This window comes from Spermophilus citellus (assembly GCF_964194105.1).
Source record: "Spermophilus citellus genome assembly, chromosome: 10".
NCBI classification, from domain to species: Eukaryota; Metazoa; Chordata; class Mammalia; order Rodentia; family Sciuridae; genus Spermophilus; species Spermophilus citellus.
In genome coordinates, this window is record NC_138197.1 from 21,262,268 (window position 1) to 21,289,493 (window position 27,226).

Sequence of the window (27,226 nt, forward strand, 5' to 3'; positions counted from 1 at the left end):
CAAATCACTTTCATGGAACGGGGTTGCCAAGGTTTCAAAAACTACAAGTTTCCTGACATCTCAACACACATTTTTTCACCCAATCTTGATGACACTTTCAGTTAATTTTCAGTACCCCAATTCCACATGGATCACCAAATTTCGTTCTTTTAGGTTAAACCGTTCGTTGGCAGTAACAGTTTTAATTTTTAGGTTTCACTCTGTTTTCTCCTATATGGATACATGTATTTGGAACTCTAAATCAAACACGGTTTGTGCTAGCTCTTTGAATCTTGACACAATAAAATAGTTCCAAGTTCTATCTCTATGGTTTGTTTCCTATTGATGTAGCCCTAAGCACAGACTGGCACAAATCACTTTCATTGAAAGGGGTTGCCAAGATTCCAAAGAACTGCGAGTTTCCTGAAATCTCAGAACACATTTTTTCAACCAATCTTGATGACAATTTCAGGTAATGATCAGCACCCCAATCCCACTTGGCTCTCCAAATTTTGTTCTTCTAGGTTAAACCGTTCGTTGGCAGTAACAGTTTTAATTTTTAGGTTTCACTCTGTTTTCTCCTATATGGATACATGTAGTTGGAACTCTATATCAAGCACGGTTTGCGCTAGCTCTTTGAAACTTGACACAATAAAGTAGTTCCAAGTTCTAAATCTATGGTTTGTTTCCTATTGATGTAGCCCTAAGCAGAGACTGGCACAAATCACTTTCATGGAAAGGGGTTGCCAAGCTTCCAAAATCTACAATTTTCCTGAAATCTCAGCACACATTTTTTCACCCAATCTTGATGACACTTTCAGGTAATGATCAGTACCCAATCCCACCTGGCTCTCCAAATTTCGTTCTCTTAGGTTAAACCGTTCTTTGGCCGTAACAGTTTTAATTTTTAGGTTACACTCTGTTTTCTCCTATAGGGATAAATGTAGTTGGAACTCTAAATCAAACACGGTTTGTGCTAGCTCTTTGAAATTGACACAATAAAGTAGTTCCAAGTCCTATCTCTATGGTTTTTTTCCTATTGATGTAGCCCTAAGCAGAGTCTGGCACAAATCATTTTCATGGAAAGGGGTTGCCAAGCTTCCAAAATCTACAATTTTCCTGAAATCTCAGAACACATTTTTTCAACCAATCATGATGACACTTTCAGGTAATGATCAGGACCCCAATCCCACTTGGCTCTCCAAATTTTGTTCTTCTAGGTTAAACCGTCCGTTTGCAGTAACAGTTTAAATTTTAGCTTTCACACTGTTTTCTCCTATTTGGATACATGTAGTTGGAACTCTAAATCAAACACGGTTTGTGCTAGCTCTTTGAAACTTGACACAATAAAGTAGTTCCAAGTTCTATATCTATGGTTTGTTTCCTATTGATGTAGCAGTAAGCAGAGACTGGCGCAAATCACTTACATGGAAAGGGGTTGCCAAGCTTCCAAAAAACTACGAGATTCCTGTAATCTCACAATCGTTTTTTCACCCAATCTTGATGACACTTTTCGGTAATGATCAGCACCCCTATCCCACTTGGCTCACCAAATTTCGTTCTTCTAGTTTAAACCGTTCGTTGCCAGTAACAGTTTTAATTTTTAGGTTTCACTCTGTTTTCTCCTATAGGGATACATGTAGTTGGAACGCTAAATCAAACACGGTTTGTGCTAGCTCTTTGAAACTGTACACAATACAGTAGTTCCAAGTTCTATCTCAATGGTTTGTTTACTATTGATGTAGCCTTAAGCAGAGACTGGAGCAAATCACTTTCATGGAAAGGGGTCGCCAAGCTTCCAAAAAACTACGAGTTTCCTGTAATCACAGCACACATTATTTCACCCAATCTTGATGACACTTTCAGGTAATGATCAGTACCCCAATCCCACTTGGCTCACCACATTTTGTTCTTCTAGGTTAAACCGTTCATCTGCAGTAACAGTTTTAATTTTTATTTTTCACTCTGTTTTCTCCTATATGGATACATGTAGTTGGAACTCTAAATCAAACACGGTTTGTGCTAGCTCTTTGAAACTTGACACAATAAAGTAGTTCCAAGTTCTGTCTCTATGGTTTGTTTCCTATTGATGTAGCCCTAAGCAGAGACTTTCGCTAATCACTTTCAAGGAAAGGGGTTGCCAAACTTCCAAAAAAACTCAGAGTTTCCTGAAATCTCAGCACACATTTTTTCACCCAATCTGGATGACACTTTCAGATAATGATCAGTACCCCAATCCCACTTGGCTCACCAAATTTCCTTCTTCTAGGTTAAACCGTTCGTTGGCAGTAACAGTTTTAATTTTTAGGTTTCACTCTGTTTTCTCCTATATAGATAGATGTAGTTGGAACTCTAAATCAAACACGGTTGGTGCTAGCTCTTTGAAACTTGACACAATACAGTAGTTCCAAGTTCTATCTCTATGGTTCGTTTCATATTGATGTAGCCCTAAGCAGAGACTGGCGCAAATCACTTTCATGGAAAGGGGTTGCCAAGATTTCAAAAAACTACGAGTTTCCTGAAATCTCAGCACACATTTTTTCACCCAATCTTGATGACACTTTCAGGTAATGATCAGTACCCCAATCCCACTTGGATCACCAAATTTCGTTCTTCTAGGTTAAACCGTTCTTTGGCAGTAACAGTTTTAATTTTTTGGTTTCACTCTGTTTCCTCCTATAGGGATACATGTATTTGGAACTCTAAATCAAACACGGTTTGTGCTAGCTCTTTGAAACTTGACACAATAAAGTAGTTCCAAGTTCTATCTCTATGGTTTGTTTACTATTGATGTAGCCCTAAGCAGAGACTGGCGCTAGTCACTTTCATGGAAAGGGGTTGCCAAGCTTCCAAAAACTACGAGTTTCCTGAAATCTCAGCACACATTTTTTCACCCAATCTTGATGACACTTTCAGGTAATGATCAGCACCCCAATCCCACTTGGCTCACCAAATTTCGTTCTTCTAGGATAAACCGTTCGTTGCCAGTAACAGCTTTAATTTTTAGGTTTAACTCTGTTTTCTCCTATAGGCATACATGTAGTTGGAACTCTAAATCAAACACGGTTTGTGCTAGCTCTTTGAAACTTGACACAATAAAGTAGTTCCAAGTTCTATCTCTATGGTTTGTTTCCTATTGATGTAGCCGTAAGCAGAGACTGACACAAATCACTTTCATGGAAAGGGGTTGCCAAGCTTCCAAAAAACTACGAGTTTCCTGAAATCACAGCACACATTTTTTCACCCAATCTTGATGACACTTTCAGGTAATGGTCAGTACTCCAATCCCACTTGGCTCACCAAATTTCCTTCTTCTAGATTAAAGAGTTCGTTGGCAGTAACAGTTTTAATTTTTAGGTTTCACTCTGTTTTCTCCTTTATGGATACATATCTTTGGAACACTAAATCAAACGTGGTTTGTGCTAGCTCTTTGAAACTTGACACAATAAAGTAGTTCCAAGTTCTAACACTATAGTTTGTTTCCTATTGATGCAGCCCTAAGCAGAGACTGGCACAGATCACTTTCATGGAGAGGGGTTGCCAAGCTTCCAAAAAACTACGAATTCCCTGAAATCTCAGGACACTTTTTCACCCAATCTTGATGACACTTTCAGGTAATGATCAGTACCCCAAACCTACTTGGCTCACCAAATTTCGTTCTTCTAGTTTAAACCGTTCGTTGGCAGTAACAGTTTTAATTTTTAGGTTTCACTCTGTTTACTCCTATATGGATACATGTAGTTGGAACTCTAATTCAAACACTGTTTGTGCTAGCTCTTTAAAACTTGACACAATAAAGTAGTTCCAACTTCTATGTCTATAGTTTGTTTCCTATTGAGGTAGCCTTAAGCAGATACTGGCACAAATCACTTTCATGGAAAGGGGTTGCCAAGCTTCCAAAAAAATATGAGTTTCCTGAAATCTCAGCACACAATTTTTCACCCAATCTTGATGACACTTTTCGGTAATGATCAGCACCCCTATCCCACTTGGCTCACCAAATTTCGTTCTTCTAGTTTAAACCGTTCGTTGCCAGTAACAGTTTTAATTTTTAGGTTTCACTCTGTTTTCTCCTATAGGGATACATGTAGTTGGAACGCTAAATCAAACACGGTTTGTGCTAGCTCTTTGAAACTTTACACAATACAGTAGTTCCAAGTTCTATCTCAATGGTCTGTTTACTATTGATGTAGCCTTAAGCAGAGACTGGAGCAAATCACTTTCATGGAAAGGGGTTGCCAAGCTTCCAAAAAACTACGAGTTTCCTGTAATCTCAGCACACATTTTTTCACCCAATCTTGATGACACTTTCAGGTAATGATCAGTAACCCAATCCCACTTGGCTCACCAAATTTTGTTCTTCTAGGTTAAACCGTTCATCTGCAGTAACAGTTTTAATTTTTATTTTTCACTCTGTTTTCTCCTATATGGATACATGTAGTTGGAACTCTAAATCAAACACGGTTTGTGCTAGCTCTTTTAAACTTGACACAATAAAGTAGTTCCAAGTTCTGTCTCTATGGTTTGTTTCCTATTGATGTAGCCCTAAGCAGAGACTTTCGCTAATCACTTTCAAGGAAAGGGGTTGCCAAACTTCCAAAAAAACTCAGAGTTTCCTGAAATCTCAGCACACATTTTTTCACCCAATCTGGATGACACTTTCAGATAATGATCAGTACCCCAATCCCACTTGGCTCACCAAATTTCCTTCTTCTAGGTTAAACCGTTCGTTGGCAGTAACAGTTTTAATTTTTAGGTTTCACTCTGTTTTCTCCTATATAGATAGATGTAGTTGGAACTCTAAATCAAACACGGTTTGTGCTAGCTCTTTGAAACTTGACACAATAAAGTAGTTCCAAGTTCTATCTCTATGGTTTGTTTCCTATTGATGTAGCCCTAAGCAGAGACTGGCGCTAATCACTTTCATGGAAAGGGGTTGCCAAGCTTCCAAAAACTACGAGTTTCCTGAAATCTCAGCACACATTTTTTCACCCAATCTTGATGACACTTTCAGGTAATGATCAGAACCTCAGTCCCACTTGGCTCACCAAATTTCCTTCTTCTAGGTTAAACCGTTCGTTTGCAGTAACAGTTTTAATTTTTAGCTTTCACTCTGTTTTCTCATATATGGATACATGTAGTTGGAACTCTAAATCAAACACGGTGTGTGCTAGCTCTGTGAAACTTGACACAATAAAGTAGTTCCAAGTTCTATCTCTATGGTTTGTTTCCTATTGATGTAGCCTGAAGCAGAGACTGGTGCAAATCACTTTCATGGAAAGGGGTTGCAAAGCTTCCAAAAAACTACGAGTTTCCTGAAATCTCAGCAGACATTTTTTCACCCAATCTTGATGACACTTTCAGGTAATGATCAGTACCCCAATCCCACTTGGCTCACCAAATTTTGTGCATCTAGGTTAAACCGTTCGTTGGCAGTAACAGTTTTAATTTTTAGGTTTCACTCTGTTTTCTCCTATAGGGATACATGTAGTTGGAACTCTAAATCAAACACGGTTTGGGCTAGCTCTTTGAAACTTGACACAATAAAGTGGTTCCAAGTTCTATCTCTATGGTTTCTTTCCTATTGATGTAGACCTAAGCAGAGACTGGTGCAAATCATTTTCATGGAAAGGGGTTTCCAAGCTTCCAAAAAACTACGAGTTTCCTGAAATCTCAGCACACATTTTTTCACCCAATCTTGATGACACTTTCAGGTAATGATCAGTACCCCAATCCCACTTGGCTCACCAAATTTCATTCTTCAAGTTTAAACCGTTCGTTGGCAGTAACAGTTTTAATTTTTAGGTTTCACTCTGTTTTCTCCTATAGGGATACATGTTGTTGGAACACTAAATCAAACACGGTTTGTGCTAGCTCAGTGAAACTTGACACAATAAAGTAGTTCCAAGTCCTATCTCTATGGTTTGTTTCCTACTGATGTAGCCCAAGCAGAGACTGGCGCAAATCACTTTCAAGGAAAGGGGTTGCCAAGCTTCCAAAAAACTAAGAGTTTCCTGAAATCTCAGCACACATTTTTTCACCCAATCTTGATGACACTTTCAGTAATGATCAGTACCCCAATTTCACTTGGCTCACCAAATTTTCTTCTTCTAGGTTAAACCATTCGCTGGAAGCAACAGTTTTAATTTTTAGGTTTCACTCTGTTTTCTCCTATAGGGATACATGTAGATGGAACTCTAAATCAAACACGGTTTGTGCTAGCTCTTTGAAACTTGACACAATAAAATAGTTCCAAGTTCTATCTCTATGGTTTGTTTCCTATTGATGTAGCCCTAAGCAGAGACTGGCGCAAATCACTTTCATGGAAAGGGGTTGCCAAGCTTCCAAAAAACTACGAGTTTCCTGAAATTTAAGCACACATTTTTTCTCCCAATCTTGATGACACTTCAGATAATGATAAGTACCCCAGTCCCACTTGGATCACCAAATTTCCTTCTTCTAGGTTAAACCGTTCGTTGGCAGTAACTGTTTTAATTTTTAGGTTACACTCTGTTTTCTCCTATATTGGTACATGTAGTTGGAACACTAAATCAAACACGGTTTGTGATAGCTCCTTGAAACTTGACACAATAAAGTAGTTCCAAGTTCTATCCCTATGGTTTGTTTCCTATTGCTGTAGCCCTAAGCAGAGACTGGCGCAAATCACTTTCATGGAAAGGGTTTGCCAACCTTCCAGAAAACTACGTGTTTCCTGAAATCTCAGCACACATTTTTTCACCCAATCTTGATGACACTTTCAGGTAATGATCAGAACCTCAGTCCCACTTGGCTCACCAAATTTCCTTCTTCTAGGTTAAACCGTTCGTTTGCAGTAACAGTTTTAATTTTTAGGTTTCACTCTGTTTTCTGCTATATGGATACATGTATTTGGAACTCTAAATCAAACACGGTTTGTGCTAGCTCTTTAAAACTTGACACAATAAAGTAGTTCCAAGTTCTATCTCTATGGTTTGTTTCCTATTGAGGTAGCCCTAAGCAGAGACTGGCACAAATCACTTTCAGGGAAAGGGGTTGCCAAGCTTCCAAAAAACTGCGAGTTTCCTGAAATCTCAGCACACATTTTTTTCACCCAATCTTGATGACACTTTCAGATAATGATCAGTACCCCAATCCCACTTGGCTCACCAAATTTCGTTCTTCTAGGTTAAACCGTTCATTGGCAGTAACAGTATTAATTTTTAGGTTTCACTCTGTTTTCTCCTATATGGATACATGTAGTTTGAACACTAAATCAAACACGGTTTGTGCTAGCTCTTGGAAACTTGACACAATAAAGTAGTTCCAAGTTCTAACACTATAGTTTGTTTCCTATTGATGCAGCCCTAAGCAGAGACTGGCACAGATCACTTTCATGGAGAGGGGTTGCCAAGCTTCCAAAAAACTACGAATTCCCTGAAATCTCAGGACACTTTTTCACCCAATCTTGATGACACTTTCAGGTAATGATCAGTACCCCAAACCTACTTGGCTCACCAAATTTCGTTCTTCTAGTTTAAACCGTTCGTTGGCAGTAACAGTTTTAATTTTTAGGTTTCACTCTGTTTACTCCTATATGGATACATGTAGTTGGAACTCTAATTCAAACACTGTTTGTGCTAGCTCTTTAAAACTTGACACAATAAAGTAGTTCCAACTTCTATGTCTATAGTTTGTTTCCTATTGAGGTAGCCTTAAGCAGATACTGGCACAAATCACTTTCATGGAAAGGGGTTGCCAAGCTTCCAAAAAAATATGAGTTTCCTGAAATCTCAGCACACAATTTTTCACCCAATCTTGATGACACTTTTCGGTAATGATCAGCACCCCTATCCCACTTGGCTCACCAAATTTCGTTCTTCTAGTTTAAACCGTTCGTTGCCAGTAACAGTTTTAATTTTTAGGTTTCACTCTGTTTTCTCCTATAGGGATACATGTAGTTGGAACGCTAAATCAAACACGGTTTGTGCTAGCTCTTTGAAACTTTACACAATACAGTAGTTCCAAGTTCTATCTCAATGGTCTGTTTACTATTGATGTAGCCTTAAGCAGAGACTGGAGCAAATCACTTTCATGGAAAGGGGTTGCCAAGCTTCCAAAAAACTACGAGTTTCCTGTAATCTCAGCACACATTTTTTCACCCAATCTTGATGACACTTTCAGGTAATGATCAGTAACCCAATCCCACTTGGCTCACCAAATTTTGTTCTTCTAGGTTAAACCGTTCATCTGCAGTAACAGTTTTAATTTTTATTTTTCACTCTGTTTTCTCCTATATGGATACATGTAGTTGGAACTCTAAATCAAACACGGTTTGTGCTAGCTCTTTTAAACTTGACACAATAAAGTAGTTCCAAGTTCTGTCTCTATGGTTTGTTTCCTATTGATGTAGCCCTAAGCAGAGACTTTCGCTAATCACTTTCAAGGAAAGGGGTTGCCAAACTTCCAAAAAAACTCAGAGTTTCCTGAAATCTCAGCACACATTTTTTCACCCAATCTGGATGACACTTTCAGATAATGATCAGTACCCCAATCCCACTTGGCTCACCAAATTTCCTTCTTCTAGGTTAAACCGTTCGTTGGCAGTAACAGTTTTAATTTTTAGGTTTCACTCTGTTTTCTCCTATATAGATAGATGTAGTTGGAACTCTAAATCAAACACGGTTTTGTGCTAGCTCTTTGAAACTTGACACAATACAGTAGTTCCAAGTTCTATCTCTATGGTTCGTTTCATATTGATGTAGCCCTAAGCAGAGACTGGCGCAAATCACTTTCATGGAAAGGGGTTGCCAAGCTTCCAAAAAACTAGGAGTTTCCTGAAATCTCAGCACACATTTTTTCACCCAATCTTGATGACACTTTCAGGTAATGATCAGTACCCCAATCCCACTTGGATCACCAAATTTCGTTCTTCTAGGTTAAACCGTTCTTTGGCAGTAACAGTTTTAATTTTTTGGTTTCACTCTGTTTCCTCCTATAGGGATACATGTATTTGGAACTCTAAATCAAACACGGTTTGTGCTAGCTCTTTGAAACTTGACACAATAAAGTAGTTCCAAGTTCTATCTCTATGGTTTGTTTCCTATTGATGTAGCCTGAAGCAGAGACTGGTGCAAATCACTTTCATGGAAAGGGGTTGCAAAGCTTCCAAAAAACTACGAGTTTCCTGAAATCTCAGCAGACATTTTTTCACCCAATCTTGATGACACTTTCAGGTAATGATCAGTACCCCAATCCCACTTGGCTCACCAAATTTTGTGCATCTAGGTTAAACCGTTCGTTGGCAGTAACAGTTTTAATTTTTAGGTTTCACTCTGTTTTCTCCTATAGGGATACATGTAGTTGGAACTCTAAATCAAACACGGTTTGGGCTAGCTCTTTGAAACTTGACACAATAAAGTGGTTCCAAGTTCTATCTCTATGGTTTCTTTCCTATTGATGTAGACCTAAGCAGAGACTGGTGCAAATCATTTTCATGGAAAGGGGTTTCCAAGCTTCCAAAAAACTACGAGTTTCCTGAAATCTCAGCACACATTTTTTCACCCAATCTTGATGACACTTTCAGGTAATGATCAGTACCCCAATCCCACTTGGCTCACCAAATTTCATTCTTCAAGTTTAAACCGTTCGTTGGCAGTAACAGTTTTAATTTTTAGGTTTCACTCTGTTTTCTCCTATAGGGATACATGTTGTTGGAACACTAAATCAAACACGGTTTGTGCTAGCTCAGTGAAACTTGACACAATAAAGTAGTTCCAAGTCCTATCTCTATGGTTTGTTTCCTACTGATGTAGCCCAAGCAGAGACTGGCGCAAATCACTTTCAAGGAAAGGGGTTGCCAAGCTTCCAAAAAACTAAGAGTTTCCTGAAATCTCAGCACACATTTTTTCACCCAATCTTGATGACACTTTCAGTAATGATCAGTACCCCAATTTCACTTGGCTCACCAAATTTTCTTCTTCTAGGTTAAACCATTCGCTGGAAGCAACAGTTTTAATTTTTAGGTTTCACTCTGTTTTCTCCTATAGGGATACATGTAGATGGAACTCTAAATCAAACACGGTTTGTGCTAGCTCTTTGAAACTTGACACAATAAAATAGTTCCAAGTTCTATCTCTATGGTTTGTTTCCTATTGATGTAGCCCTAAGCAGAGACTGGCGCAAATCACTTTCATGGAAAGGGGTTGCCAAGCTTCCAAAAAACTACGAGTTTCCTGAAATTTAAGCACACATTTTTTCTCCCAATCTTGATGACACTTCAGATAATGATAAGTACCCCAGTCCCACTTGGATCACCAAATTTCCTTCTTCTAGGTTAAACCGTTCGTTGGCAGTAACTGTTTTAATTTTTAGGTTACACTCTGTTTTCTCCTATATTGGTACATGTAGTTGGAACACTAAATCAAACACGGTTTGTGATAGCTCCTTGAAACTTGACACAATAAAGTAGTTCCAAGTTCTATCCCTATGGTTTGTTTCCTATTGCTGTAGCCCTAAGCAGAGACTGGCGCAAATCACTTTCATGGAAAGGGGTTGCCAAGCTTCCAAAAACTACGAGTTTCCTGAAATCTCAGCACACATTTTTTCACCCAATCTTGATGACACTTTCAGGTAATGATCAGAACCTCAGTCCCACTTGGCTCACCAAATTTCCTTCTTCTAGGTTAAACCGTTCGTTTGCAGTAACAGTTTTAATTTTTAGGTTTCACTCTGTTTTCTGCTATATGGATACATGTATTTGGAACTCTAAATCAAACACGGTTTGTGCTAGCTCTTTAAAACTTGACACAATAAAGTAGTTCCAAGTTCTATCTCTATGGTTTGTTTCCTATTGAGGTAGCCCTAAGCAGAGACTGGCACAAATCACTTTCAGGGAAAGGGGTTGCCAAGCTTCCAAAAAACTGCGAGTTTCCTGAAATCTCAGCACACATTTTTTTCACCCAATCTTGATGACACTTTCAGATAATGATCAGTACCCCAATCCCACTTGGCTCACCAAATTTCGTTCTTCTAGGTTAAACCGTTCATTGGCAGTAACAGTATTAATTTTTAGGTTTCACTCTGTTTTCTCCTATATGGATACATGTAGTTTGAACACTAAATCAAACACGGTTTGTGCTAGCTCTTGGAAACTTGACACAATAAAGTAGTTCCAAGTTCTATCTCTATGGTTTGTTTCCTATTGATGTAGACCTAAGCAGAGACTGGCGCAAATCATTTTCATGGAAAGGGGTTGCCAAGCTTCCAAAAAACTACGAGTTTCCTGAAATCTCAGCACACATTTTTCACCCTATCTTGATGACACTTTCAGATAATGATCAGTACCCCAATCCCACTTGGCTCACCAAATTTCGTTCTTCTAGGTTAAACCGTTCGTTGGCAGTAAGAGTTTTAATTTTTAGGTTTCACTCTGTTTTCTCCTATAGGGATACATGTAGTTGGAACACAAAATCAAACAAGGTTTGTGCTAGGTCTTTGAAATTGACACTGTAAATTAGTTCCAAGTCCTGTATCTGTGGTGTGTTTCCTATTGATGTAGCCATAAGCAGAGACTGGCGCAAATCACTTTCATGGAAAGGGGTTGCCAAGCTTCCAAAAAACTACGAGTTTCCTGAAATCTCAGCACCCATGTTTTCACCCAATCTTGATGACACTTTCAGGTAATGATCAGTACCCCAATCCCACTTGGCTCACCAAATTTCATTCTTCTAGGTTAAACCGTTCGTTGGCAGTAACTGTCTTAATTTTTAAGTTTCACCCTGTTTTCTCCTATATGGATACATGTAGTTGGAACTCTAAATCAAACTCGGTTTTTTTCTAGCTCTTTGAAACTAGACACAATAAAGTAGTTCCAAGTTCTATCTCTATGGTTTGTTTCCTATTGATGTAGCCCTAAGCAGAGACTGGCGCAAATCACTTTCATGGAAATGGGTTGCCAAGCTTCGAAAAACTACGATTTTCCTGAAATCTCAGCACACATTTTTTCACCCAATCTTGATGACACTTTCAGGTAATGATCAGTATCCCAATCTCACTTGGATCACCAAATTTCCTTCTTCTAGGTTAAACCGTTCGTTTGCAGTAACAGTTTTAAATTTTAGCTTTCACTCTGTTTTCTCCTATAGGGATACATGTAGTTGGAACTCTAAATCAAACACGGTTTGTGCTAGCTCTTTGAAACTTGACACAAAAAATTAGTTCCAAGTTCTATCTCTATGTTTTTTTTTTCCTATTTTTGTAGCCCTAAGCAGAGACTGGCACAAATCACTTTCATGGAAAGGGTTTGCCAAGCTTCCAAAAAACTACGTGTTTCCTGAAATCTCAGCACACATTTTTTCACCCAATCTTGATGACACTTTCAGGTATTGATCAGTACCCCAATCCCTCTTGGCTCTCCATATTTCGTTCTTCTAGGTTAAACGGTTCATTGGCAGTAACAGTTTTAATTTTTAGGTTACACTCTGTTTTCTCCTATAGGGATACATGTATTTGGAACTCTAAATCAAACACGGTTTGTGCTAGCTCTTTGAAACTTGACACAATATAGTAGTTCCAAGTCCTATCTCTATGGTTTGTTTCCTATTGATGTAGCCCTAAGCAGAGACTGGCGCAAATCACTTTCATGGAAAGGGGTTGCCAAGCTTCCAAAAACTACGAATTTCCTGAAATCTCAGCACACATTTTTTCACCCAATCTTGATGACACTTTCAGGTAATGAGCAGTACCCAAATCTCAATTGGCTCACCAAATTTCGTTCTTCTAGGTTAAACCGTTCGTTGGCAGTAACAGTTTTAATTTTTAGCTTTCACTCTGTTTTCTCCTATATGGATACATGTATTTGGAACTCTAAATCAAACACGGTTTGTGCTAGCTCTTTGAAACTTTTCACAATAAAGTAGTTCCAAGTTCTATCTCTATGGTTTGTTTCCTATTGATGTAGCCCTAAGCACAGACTGGCACAAATCACTTTCATGGAAAGGGGTTGCCAAGATTCCAAAGAACTACGAGTTTCCTGAAATCTCAGAACACATTTTTTCAACCAATCTTCATGACACTTTCAGGTAATGATCAGGACCCCAATACCACTTGGCTCTCCAAATTTTGTTCTTCTAGGTTAAGCCGTTCGTTGGCAGTAACAGTTTTAATTTTTAGGTTTCACTCTGTTTTCTCCTATATGGATACATGTAGTTGGAACTCTAAAACAAACACGGTTCGCGCTAGGTCTTTGAAACTTGACACAATAAAGTAGTTCCAAGTTCTAAAACTATGGTTTGTTTCCTATTGATGTAGCCCTAAGCAGAGACTGGCGCAAATCACTTTCATGGAAAGGGGTTGCCAAGCTTCCAAAAACTACAATTTTCCTGAAATCTCAGCACACATTTTTTCACCCAATCTTGATGACACTTTCAGGTAATGATCAGTACCCAATCCCACTTGGCTCTCCAAATTTCGTTCTTCTGGGTTAAACCGTTCTTTGGCAGTAACAGTTTTAATTTTTAGGTTACACTCTGTTTTCTCCTATAGGGATAAATGTAGTTTTAACTCTAAATCAAACACGGTTTGTGCTAGCTCTTTGAAACTTGACACAATAAAGTAGTTCCAAGTCCTATCTCTATGGTTTGTTTCCTATTGATGTAGCCCTAAGCAGAGTCTGGCACAAATCATTTTCATGGAAAGGGGTTGCCAAGCTTCCAAAACTACGAGTTTCCTGAAATCTCAACACACATTTTTTCACCCAATCTTGATGACACTTTCAGGTAATTATCAGTAACCAATCCCACTTGGATCACCAAATTTCTTTCTTCTAAGTTAAACCGTTCGTTGGCAGTAACTGTTTTAAATTTTCGGGTTCACTCTGTTTTCTCCTATACGGTACATGTAGTTGGAACTCTAAATCAAACACGGTTTGTGCAGGCTCTTTGAAACTTGACACAATAAAGTAGTTCCAAGTTCTCTCTCTATGGTTTGTTTCCTATTGATGTAGCCCTAAGCAGAGACTGGCGCAAATCACTTTCATGGAAAGGGGTTGCCAAGCTTCCAAAAAACTACGAGTTTCCTGAAATTTAAGCACACATTTTTTCTCGCAATCTTGATGACACTTCAGATAATGATAAGTACCCCAGTCCCACTTGGATCACCAAATTTCCTTCTTCTAGGTTAAACCGTTCATTGGCAGTAACTGTTTTAATTTTTAGGTTACACTCTGTTTTCTCCTATATTGGTACATGTAGTTGGAACACTAAATCAAACACGGTTTGTGATAGCTCCTTGAAACTTGACACAATAAAGTAGTTCCAAGTTCTATCCCTATGGTTTGTTTCCTATTGCTGTAGCCCTAAGCAGAGACTGGCGCAAATCACTTTCATGGAAAGGGTTTGCCAACCTTCCAGAAAACTACGTGTTTCCTGAAATCTCAGCACACATTCTTTCACCCAATCTTGATGACACTTTCAGGTAATGATCAGAACCTCAGTCCCACTTGGCTCACCAAATTTCCTTCTTCTAGGTTAAACCGTTCGTTTGCAGTAACAGTTTTAATTTTTAGCTTTCACTCTGTTTTCTCATATATGGATACATGTAGTTGGAACTCTAAATCAAACACGGTGTGTGCTAGCTCTGTGAAACTTGACACAATAAAGTAGTTCCAAGTTCTATCTCTATGGTTTGTTTCCTATTGATGTAGCCCGAAGCAGAGACTGGTGCAAATCACTTTCATGGAAAGGGGTTGCAAAGCTTCCAAAAACTACGAGTTTCCTGAAATCTCAGCAGACATTTTTTCACCCAATCTTGATGACACTTTCAGGTAATGATCAGTACCCCAATCCCACTTGGCTCACCAAATTTTGTGCATCTAGGTTAAACCGTTCGTTGGCAGTAACAGTTTTAATTTTTAGGTTTCACTCTGTTTTCTCCTATAGGGATACATGTAGTTGGAACTCTAAATCAAACACGGTTTGGGCTAGCTCTTTGAAACTTGACACAATAAAGTGGTTCCAAGTTCTATCTCTATGGTTTCTTTCCTATTGATGTAGACCTAAGCAGAGACTGGCGCAAATCATTTTCATGGAAAGGGGTTTCCAAGCTTCCAAAAAACTACGAGTTTCCTGAAATCTCAGCACACATTTTTTCACCCAATCTTGATGACACTTTCAGGTAATGATCAGTACCCCAATCCCACTTGGCTCACCAAATTTCATTCTTCAAGTTTAAACCGTTCGTTGGCAGTAACAGTTTTAATTTTTAGGTTTCACTCTGTTTTCTCCTATAGGGATACATGTTGTTGGAACACTAAATCAAACACGGTTTGTGCTAGCTCAGTGAAACTTGACACAATAAAGTAGTTCCAAGTCCTATCTCTATGGTTTGTTTCCTACTGATGTAGCCCAAGCAGAGACTGGCGCAAATCACTTTCAAGGAAAGGGGTTGCCAAGCTTGCCAAAAAATACGAGTTTCCTGAAATCTCAGCACACATTTTTTCACCCAATCTTGATGACACTTTCAGTAATGATCAGTACCCCAATTTCACTTGGCTCACCAAATTTTCTTCTTCTAGGTTAAACCATTCGCTGGAAGCAACAGTTTTAATTTTTAGGTTTCACTCTGTTTTCTCCTATAGGGATACATGTAGATGGAACTCTAAATCAAACACGGTTTGTGCTAGCTCTTTGAAACTTGACACAATAAAATAGTTCCAAGTTCTATCTCTATGGTTTGTTTCCTATTGATGTAGCCCTAAGCAGAGACTGGCGCAAATCACTTTCATGGAAAGGGGTTGCCAAGCATCCAAAAAACTGCGAGATTCCTGAAATCTCAGCACACATTTTTTTCACCCAATCTTGATGACACTTTCAGATAATGATCAGTACCCCAATCCCACTTGGCTCACCAAATTTTGTTCTTCTAGGTTAAACCGTTCGTTGGCAGTAACAGTATTAATTTTTAGGTTTCACTCTGTTTTCTCCTATATGGATACATGTAGTTGGAACACTAAATCAAACACGGTTTGTGCTAGCTCTTGGAAACTTGACACAATAAAGTAGTTCCAAGTTCTATCTCTATGGTTTGTTTCCTATTGATGTAGACCTAAGCAGAGACTGGCGCAAATCATTTTCATAGAAAGGGGTTGCCAAGCTTCCAAAAAACTATGAGTTTCCGGAAATCTCAGCACACATTTTTTCACCCAATCTTGATGACACGTTCAGGTAATGATCAGTACCCCAAATCCACCTGGCTCACCAAATTTTGTTCTTCTAGTTTAAACCGTTCGTTGGCAGTAACAGTTTTAATTTTTAGGTTTCACTCTGTTTTCTGCTATATGGATACATGTATTTGGAACTCTAAATCAAACACGGTTTGTGCTAGCTCTTTAAAACTTGACACAATAAAGTAGTTCCAAGTTCTATCTCTATGGTTTGTTTCCTATTGAGGTAGCCCTAAGCAGAGACTGGCACAAATCACTTTCAGGGAAAGGGGTTGCCAAGCTTCCAAAAAACTGCGAGTTTCCTGAAATCTCAGCACACATTTTTTTCACCCAATCTTGATGACACTTTCAGATAATGATCAGTACCCCAATCCCACTTGGCTCACCAAATTTCGTTCTTCTAGGTTAAACCGTTCATTGGCAGTAACAGTATTAATTTTTAGGTTTCACTCTGTTTTCTCCTATATGGATACATGTAGTTTGAACACTAAATCAAACACGGTTTGTGCTAGCTCTTGGAAACTTGACACAATAAAGTAGTTCCAAGTTCTATCTCTATGGTTTGTTTCCTATTGATGTAGACCTAAGCAGAGACTGGCGCAAATCATTTTCATGGAAAGGGGTTGCCAAGCTTCCAAAAAACTACGAGTTTCCTGAAATCTCAGCACACATTTTTCACCCTATCTTGATGACACTTTCAGATAATGATCAGTACCCCAATCCCACTTGGCTCACCAAATTTCGTTCTTCTAGGTTAAACCGTTCGTTGGCAGTAACAGTTTTAATTTTTAGGTTTCACTCTGTTTTCTCCTATAGGGATACATGTAGTTGGAACACAAAATCAAACAAGGTTTGTGCTAGGTCTTTGAAATTGACACTGTAAATTAGTTCCAAGTCCTGTATCTGTGGTGTGTTTCCTATTGATGTAGCCATAAGCAGAGACTGGCGCAAATCACTTTCATGGAAAGGGGTTGCCAAGCTTCCAAAAAACTACGAGTTTCCTGAAATCTCAGCACCCATGTTTTCACCCAATCTTGATGACACTTTCAGGTAATGATCAGTACCCCAATCCCACTTGGCTCACCAAATTTCATTCTTCTAGGTTAAACCGTTCGTTGGCAGTAACTGTCTTAATTTTTAAGTTTCACCCTGTTTTCTCCTATATGGATACATGTAGTTGGAACTCTAAATCAAACTCGGTTTTTTTCTAGCTCTTTGAAACTAGACACAATAAAGTAGTTCCAAGTTCTATCTCTATGGTTTGTTTCCTATTGATGTAGCCCTAAGCAGAGACTGGCGCAAATCACTTTCATGGAAATGGGTTGCCAAGCTTCGAAAAACTACGAGTTTCCTGAAATCTCAGCACACATTTTTTCACCCAATCTTGATGACACTTTCAGGTAATGATCAGTATCCCAATCTCACTTGGATCACCAAATTTCCTTCTTCTAGGTTAAACCGTTCGTTTGCAGTAACAGTTTTAAATTTTAGCTTTCACTCTGTTTTCTCCTATAGGGATACATGTAGTTGGAACTCTAAATCAAACACGGTTTGTGCTAGCTCTTTGAAACTTGACACAAAAAATTAGTTCCAAGTACTATCTCTATGGTTTGTTTCCTATTTATGTAGCCCTAAGCAGAGACTGGCGCAAATCACTTTCATGGAAAGGGGTTGCCAAGCTTCCAAAAACTACGAGTTTCCTGAAATCTCAGCACACATTCTTTCACCCAATCATGATAACACTTTCAGGTAATGATCAGTACCCCAATCCCACTTGGCTCTCCATATTTCGTTCTTCTAGGTTAAACGGTTCATTGGCAGTAACAGTTTTAATTTTTAGGTTACACTCTGTTTTCTCCTATAGGGATACATGTATTTGGAACTCTAAATCAAACACGGTTTGTGCTAGCTCTTTGAAACTTGACACAATATAGTAGTTCCAAGTCCTATCTCTATGGTTTGTTTCCTATTGATGTAGCCCTAAGCAGAGACTGTCGCAAATCACTTTCATGGAAAGGGGTTGCCAAGCTTCCAAAAACTACGAATTTCCTGAAATCTCAGCACACATTTTTTCACCCAATCTTGATGACACTTTCAGGTAATGAGCAGTACCCAAATCTCAATTGGCTCACCAAATTTCGTTCTTCTAGTTTAAACCGTTCGTTGGCAGTAACAGTTTTAATTTTTAGCTTTCACTCTGTTTTCTCCTATATGGATACATGTATTTGGAACTCTAAATCAAACACGGTTTGTGCTAGCTCTTTGAAACTTTTCACAATAAAGTAGTTCCAAGTTCTATCTCTATGGTTTGTTTCCTATTGATGTAGCCCTAAGCACAGACTGGCACAAATCACTTTCATGGAAAGGGGTTGCCAAGATTCCAAAGAACTACGAGTTTCCTGAAATCTCAGAACAAATTTTTTCAACCAATCTTCATGACACTTTCAGGTAATGATCAGGACCCCAATCCCACTTGGCTCTCCAAATTTTGTTCTTCTAGGTTAAGCCGTTCGTTGGCAGTAACAGTTTTAATTTTTAGGTTTCACTCTGTTTTCTCCTATATGGATACATGTAATTGGAACTCTAAATCAAACACGGTTCGCGCTAGGTCTTTGAAACTTGACACAATAAAGTAGTTCCAAGTTCTAAAACTATGGTTTGTTTCCTATTGATGTAGCCCTAAGCAGAGACTGGCGCAAATCACTTTCATGGAAAGGGGTTGCCAAGCTTCCAAAAACTACAATTTTCCTGAAATCTCAGCACACATTTTTTCACCCAATCTTGATGACACTTTCAGGTAATGATCAGTACCCAATCCCACTTGGCTCTCCAAATTTCGTTCTTCTGGGTTAAACCGTTCTTTGGCAGTAACAGTTTTAATTTTTAGGTTACACTCTGTTTTCTCCTATAGGGATAAATGTAGTTTTAACTCTAAATCAAACACGGTTTGTGCTAGCTCTTTGAAACTTGACACAATAAAGTAGTACCAAGTCCTATCTCTATGGTTTTTTTCCTATTGATGTAGCCCTAAGCAGAGTCTGGCACAAATCATTTTCATGGAAAGGGGTTGCCAAGCTTCCAAAACTAAGAGTTTCCTGAAATCTCAACACACATTTTTTCACCCAATCTTGATGACACTTTCAGGTAATTATCAGTAACCAATCCCACTTGGATCACCAAATTTCTTTCTTCTAAGTTAAACCGTTCGTTGGCAGTAACTGTTTTAAATTTTCGGGTTCACTCTGTTTTCTCCTATACGGTACATGTAGTTGGAACTCTAAATCAAACACGGTTTGTGCAGGCTCTTTGAAACTTGACACAATAAAGTAGTTCCAAGTTCTCTCTCTATGGTTTGTTTCCTATTGATGTAGCCCTAAGCAGAGACTGGCGCAAATCACTTTCATGGAAAAGGGTTGCCAAGCTTTCAAAACCTAAAAGTTTCCTGAAATCTCAACACACATTTTTTCACCCAATCTTGATGACACTTTCAGGTAATGATCAGTACCCCATTCCCACTTGGCTCTCCAAATTTCGTTCTTCTAGGTTAAACCGTTCATTGGCAGTAACAGTTTTAATTTTTAGGTTACACTCTGTTTTCTCCTATAGGGATACATGTAGTTGGAACACAAAATCAAACAAGGTTTGTGCTAGGTCTTTGAAATTGACACTGTAAATTAGTTCCAAGTCCTGTATCTGTGGTGTGTTTCCTATTGATGTAGCCATAAGCAGAGACTGGCGCAAATCACTTTCATGGAAAGGGGTTGCCAAGCTTCCAAAAAACTACGAGTTTCCTGAAATCTCAGCACCCATGTTTTCACCCAATCTTGATGACACTTTCAGGTAATGATCAGTACCCCAATCCCACTTGGCTCACCAAATTTCATTCTTCTAGGTTAAACCGTTCGTTGGCAGTAACTGTCTTAATTTTTAAGTTTCACCCTGTTTTCTCCTATATGGATACATGTAGTTGGAACTCTAAATCAAACTCGGTTTTTTTCTAGCTCTTTGAAACTAGACACAATAAAGTAGTTCCAAGTTCTATCTCTATGGTTTGTTTCCTATTGATGTAGCCCTAAGCAGAGACTGGCGCAAATCACTTTCATGGAAATGGGTTGCCAAGCTTCGAAAAACTACGAGTTTCCTGAAATCTCAGCACACATTTTTTCACCCAATCTTGATGACACTTTCAGGTAATGATCAGTATCCCAATCTCACTTGGATCACCAAATTTCCTTCTTCTAGGTTAAACCGTTCGTTTGCAGTAACAGTTTTAAATTTTAGCTTTCACTCTGTTTTCTCCTATAGGGATACATGTAGTTGGAACTCTAAATCAAACACGGTTTGTGCTAGCTCTTTGAAACTTGACACAAAAAATTAGTTCCAAGTACTATCTCTATGGTTTGTTTCCTATTTATGTAGCCCTAAGCAGAGACTGGCGCAAATCACTTTCATGGAAAGGGGTTGCCAAGCTTCCAAAAACTACGAGTTTCCTGAAATCTCAGCACACATTCTTTCACCCAATCATGATAACACTTTCAGGTAATGATCAGTACCCCAATCCCACTTGGCTCTCCATATTTCGTTCTTCTAGGTTAAACGGTTCATTGGCAGTAACAGTTTTAATTTTTAGGTTACACTCTGTTTTCTCCTATAGGGATACATGTATTTGGAACTCTAAATCAAACACGGTTTGTGCTAGCTCTTTGAAACTTGACACAATATAGTAGTTCCAAGTCCTATCTCTATGGTTTGTTTCCTATTGATGTAGCCCTAAGCAGAGACTGTCGCAAATCACTTTCATGGAAAGGGGTTGCCAAGCTTCCAAAAACTACGAATTTCCTGAAATCTCAGCACACATTTTTTCACCCAATCTTGATGACACTTTCAGGTAATGAGCAGTACCCAAATCTCAATTGGCTCACCAAATTTCGTTCTTCTAGTTTAAACCGTTCGTTGGCAGTAACAGTTTTAATTTTTAGCTTTCACTCTGTTTTCTCCTATATGGATACATGTATTTGGAACTCTAAATCAAACACGGTTTGTGCTAGCTCTTTGAAACTTTTCACAATAAAGTAGTTCCAAGTTCTATCTCTATGGTTTGTTTCCTATTGATGTAGCCCTAAGCACAGACTGGCACAAATCACTTTCATGGAAAGGGGTTGCCAAGATTCCAAAGAACTACGAGTTTCCTGAAATCTCAGAACAAATTTTTTCAACCAATCTTCATGACACTTTCAGGTAATGATCAGGACCCCAATCCCACTTGGCTCTCCAAATTTTGTTCTTCTAGGTTAAGCCGTTCGTTGGCAGTAACAGTTTTAATTTTTAGGTTTCACTCTGTTTTCTCCTATATGGATACATGTAGTTGGAACTCTAAATCAAACACGGTTCGCGCTAGGTCTTTGAAACTTGACACAATAAAGTAGTTCCAAGTTCTAAAACTATGGTTTGTTTCCTATTGATGTAGCCCTAAGCAGAGACTGGCGCAAATCACTTTCATGGAAAGGGGTTGCCAAGCTTCCAAAAACTACAATTTTCCTGAAATCTCAGCACACATTTTTTCACCCAATCTTGATGACACTTTCAGGTAATGATCAGTACCCAATCCCACTTGGCTCTCCAAATTTCGTTCTTCTGGGTTAAACCGTTCTTTGGCAGTAACAGTTTTAATTTTTAGGTTACACTCTGTTTTCTCCTATAGGGATAAATGTAGTTTTAACTCTAAATCAAACACGGTTTGTGCTAGCTCTTTGAAACTTGACACAATAAAGTAGTACCAAGTCCTATCTCTATGGTTTTTTTCCTATTGATGTAGCCCTAAGCAGAGTCTGGCACAAATCATTTTCATGGAAAGGGGTTGCCAAGCTTCCAAAACTAAGAGTTTCCTGAAATCTCAACACACATTTTTTCACCCAATCTTGATGACACTTTCAGGTAATTATCAGTAACCAATCCCACTTGGATCACCAAATTTCTTTCTTCTAAGTTAAACCGTTCGTTGGCAGTAACTGTTTTAAATTTTCGGGTTCACTCTGTTTTCTCCTATACGGTACATGTAGTTGGAACTCTAAATCAAACACGGTTTGTGCAGGCTCTTTGAAACTTGACACAATAAAGTAGTTCCAAGTTCTCTCTCTATGGTTTGTTTCCTATTGATGTAGCCCTAAGCAGAGACTGGCGCAAATCACTTTCATGGAAAAGGGTTGCCAAGCTTTCAAAACCTAAAAGTTTCCTGAAATCTCAACACACATTTTTTCACCCAATCTTGATGACACTTTCAGGTAATGATCAGTACCCCATTCCCACTTGGCTCTCCAAATTTCGTTCTTCTAGGTTAAACCGTTCATTGGCAGTAACAGTTTTAATTTTTAGGTTACACTCTGTTTTCTCCTATAGGGATACATGTAGTTGGAACGCTAAATCAAACACGGTTTGTGCTAGCTCTTTGAAACTTGACACAATACAGTAGTTCCAAGTTCTATCTCTATGGTTTGTTTCCTATTGATGTAGCAGTAAGCAGAGACTGGCGCAAATCACTTACATGGAAAGGGTTTTCCAAGCTTCCAAAAAACTACAAGTTTCCTGAAATCTCAACACACATTTTGTCACCCAATCTTGATGACACTTTCAGGTAATGATCAGTACCAAATCCCACTTGGCTCTCCAAATGTTGTTCTTCTAGGTTAAACCGTTCGTTGGCAGTAACAGTTTTAATTTTTAGGTTACACTCTGTTTTCTCCTATAGGGATACATGTAGTTGGAACTCTAAATCAAACACGGTTTGTGCTAGCTCTTTAAAACTTGACACAATAAAGTAGTTCCAAGTTCTATCTCTATGGTTTGTTTCCTATTGAAGTAGCCCTAAGCAGAGACTGGCGCAAATCACTTTCATGGAAAGGGGTTGCCAAGCTTCCAAAAAACTACGAGTTTCCTGAAATTTCAGCACACATTTTTTCACCCAATCTTGATGACAATTTCAGGTAATGATCAGTACCCCAGTCCCACTTGGCTCACCAAATATCGTTCTTCTAGGTTAAACCGTTCGTTGGCTGTAACAGTTTTAATTTTTAGGTTTCACTCTGTTTTCTCCTATAGGGATACATGTAGTTGGAACACAAAATCAAACAAGGTTTGTGCTAGCTCTTTGAAACTTGACACAATAAATTAGGTCCACGTCCTGTATCTGTGGTGTGTTTCCTATTGATGTAGCCATAAGCAGAGACTGGCGCAAATCACTTTCATGGAAAGGGGTTGCCAAGCTTCCAAAAAACTACGAGTTTCCTGAAAACTCAGCACACATTTTTTCACCCAATCTTGATGACACTTTTAGATAATGATCAGTACCCCAATCCCACTTGTCTCACCAAATTTAGTTCTTCTAGGTTAAACCACTGGTTGGCAGGAACAGTTTTAATTTTTAGGTTTCACTCTGTTTTCTCCTATAGGGATACATGTATTTGGAAGTCTAAATCAAACACGGTTTGTGCTAGCTCTTTGAAACTTGACACAATAAAGTAGTTCCAAGTCCTATCTCTATGGTTTGTTTCCTATTGATGTAGCCCTAAGCAGAGTCTGGCACAAATCATTTTCATGGAAAGGGGTTGCCAAGCTTCCAAAACTAAGAGTTTCCTGAAATCTCAACACACATTTTTTCACCCAATCTTGATGACACTTTCAGGTAATTATCAGTAACCAATCCCACTTGGATCACCAAATTTCTTTCTTCTAAGTTAAACCGTTCGTTGGCAGTAACTGTTTTAAATTTTCGGGTTCACTCTGTTTTCTCCTATACGGTACATGTAGTTGGAACTCTAAATCAAACACGGTTTGTGCAGGCTCTTTGAAACTTGACACAATAAAGTAGTTCCAAGTTCTCTCTCTATGGTTTGTTTCCTATTGATGTAGCCCTAAGCAGAGACTGGCGCAAATCACTTTCATGGAAAAGGGTTGCCAAGCTTTCAAAACCTAAAAGTTTCCTGAAATCTCAACACACATTTTTTCACCCAATCTTGATGACACTTTCAGGTAATGATCAGTACCCCATTCCCACTTGGCTCTCCAAATTTCGTTCTTCTAGGTTAAACCGTTCATTGGCAGTAACAGTTTTAATTTTTAGGTTACACTCTGTTTTCTCCTATAGGGATACATGTAGTTGGAACGCTAAATCAAACACGGTTTGTGCTAGCTCTTTGAAACTTGACACAATACAGTAGTTCCAAGTTCTATCTCTATGGTTTGTTTCCTATTGATGTAGCAGTAAGCAGAGACTGGCGCAAATCACTTACATGGAAAGGGTTTTCCAAGCTTCCAAAAAACTACAAGTTTCCTGAAATCTCAACACACATTTTGTCACCCAATCTTGATGACACTTTCAGGTAATGATCAGTACCAAATCCCACTTGGCTCTCCAAATGTTGTTCTTCTAGGTTAAACCGTTCGTTGGCAGTAACAGTTTTAATTTTTAGGTTACACTCTGTTTTCTCCTATAGGGATACATGTAGTTGGAACTCTAAATCAAACACGGTTTGTGCTAGCTCTTTAAAACTTGACACAATAAAGTAGTTCCAAGTTCTATCTCTATGGTTTGTTTCCTATTGAAGTAGCCCTAAGCAGAGACTGGCGCAAATCACTTTCATGGAAAGGGGTTGCCAAGCTTCCAAAAAACTACGAGTTTCCTGAAATTTCAGCACACATTTTTTCACCCAATCTTGATGACAATTTCAGGTAATGATCAGTACCCCAGTCCCACTTGGCTCACCAAATATCGTTCTTCTAGGTTAAACCGTTCGTTGGCTGTAACAGTTTTAATTTTTAGGTTTCACTCTGTTTTCTCCTATAGGGATACATGTAGTTGGAACACAAAATCAAACAAGGTTTGTGCTAGCTCTTTGAAACTTGACACAATAAATTAGGTCCACGTCCTGTATCTGTGGTGTGTTTCCTATTGATGTAGCCATAAGCAGAGACTGGCGCAAATCACTTTCATGGAAAGGGGTTGCCAAGCTTCCAAAAAACTACGAGTTTCCTGAAAACTCAGCACACATTTTTTCACCCAATCTTGATGACACTTTTAGATAATGATCAGTACCCCAATCCCACTTGTCTCACCAAATTTAGTTCTTCTAGGTTAAACCACTGGTTGGCAGGAACAGTTTTAATTTTTAGGTTTCACTCTGTTTTCTCCTATAGGGATACATGTATTTGGAAGTCTAAATCAAACACGGTTTGTGCTAGCTCTTTGAAACTTGACACAATAAAGTAGTTCCAAGTCCTATCTCTATGGTTTGTTTCCTATTGATGTAGCCCAAGCAGAGACTGGCACAAATCACTTTCATGAAAAGGGGTTGCCAAGCTTCCCAAAAACTACGAGTTTCCTGAAATCTCAGCACACATTTTTTCACCCAATCTTCATGACACTTTGAGGTAATGTTCAGTACCACAGTCCCACTTGGCTCACCAAATTTCGTTCTTCTAGGTTACAACGCTCATTGGCAGTAACTGTTTTAATTTTTAGTTTTCACTCAGTTTTCTCCTATAGGGATACATGTAGTTGGAACTCTAAATCAAACACGGTTTGTGCTAGCTCTTGGAAACTTGACACAATAAATTAGTTCCAAGTTCTATCTCTATGGTTTGTTTCCTATTGCTGTAGCCCTAAGCAGAGACTGTCGCAAATCACTTTCATGGAAAGGGTTTGCCAAGCTTCCAAAAACTACGTGTTTCCTGAAATCTCAGCACACATTTTTTCACCCAATCTTGATGACACTTTCAGGTAATGATCAGTACCCCAATCCCACTTGGCTCACCAAATTTTGTGCATCTAGGTTAAACCGTTCGTTGGCAGTAACAGTTTTAATTTTTAGGTTTCACTCTGTTTTCTCCTATAGGGATACATGTAGTTGGAACTCTAAATCAAACACGGTTTGGGCTAGCTCTTTGAAACTTGACACAATAAAGTGGTTCCAAGTTCTATCTCTATGGTTTCTTTCCTATTGATGTAGACCTAAGCAGAGACGGGCGCAAATCATTTTCATGGAAAGGGGTTTCCAAGCTTCCAAAAAACTACGAGTTTCCTGAAATCTCAGCACACATTTTTTCACCCAATCTTGATGACACTTTCAGGTAATGATCAGTACCCCAATCCCACTTGGCTCACCAAATTTCATTCTTCAAGTTTAAACCGTTCGTTGGCAGTAACAGTTTTAATTTTTAGGTTTCACTCTGTTTTCTCCTATAGGGATACATGTAGTTGGAACTCTAAATCAAACACGGTTTGTGCTAGCTCTTTGAAACTTGACACAATAAAGTAGATCCAAGTTGTATCTCTATGGTTTGTTTCCTATTGCTGTAGCCCGAAGCAGAGACTGGTGCAAATCACTTTCATGGAAAGGGGTTGCAAAGCTTCCAAAAAACTACGAGTTTCCTGAAATCTCAGCAGACATTTTTTCACCCAATCTTGATGACACTTTCAGGTAATGATCAGTAACGGAATCCCACTTGGATCACCAAATTTCATTCTTCTGAGTTATACCGTTCTTTGCAGTAACTGTTTTAATTTTTAGGTTTCACCCTGTTTTCTCCTATATGGATACATGTAGTTGGAACTGTAAATCAAACTCGGTTTGTGCTAGCTCTTTGACACTAGATGCAATAAAGTAGTTCCAAGTTCTATCTCTATGATTTGTTTCCTATTGATGTAGCCCTAAGCAGAGACTGGCGCAAATCACTTTCAATGAAATGGGTTGCCAAGCTTCCAAAAACTACGAGTTTCCTGAAATCTCAGCACACATTTTTTCACCCAATCTTGATGACACTTTCAGGTAATGATCACTACCCCAATCCCACTTGGCACACCAAATTTCCTTCTTCTAGGTTAAACCATTCGTTTGCAGAAACAGTTTTAATTTTTAGCTTTCACTCTGTTTTCTCCTATATGGATACATGTAGTTGGAACTCTAAATCAAACACGGTGTGTGCTAGCTCTGTGAAACTTGACACAATAAAGTAGTTCCAAGTTCTATCTCTATGGTTTGTTTCCTATTGATGTAG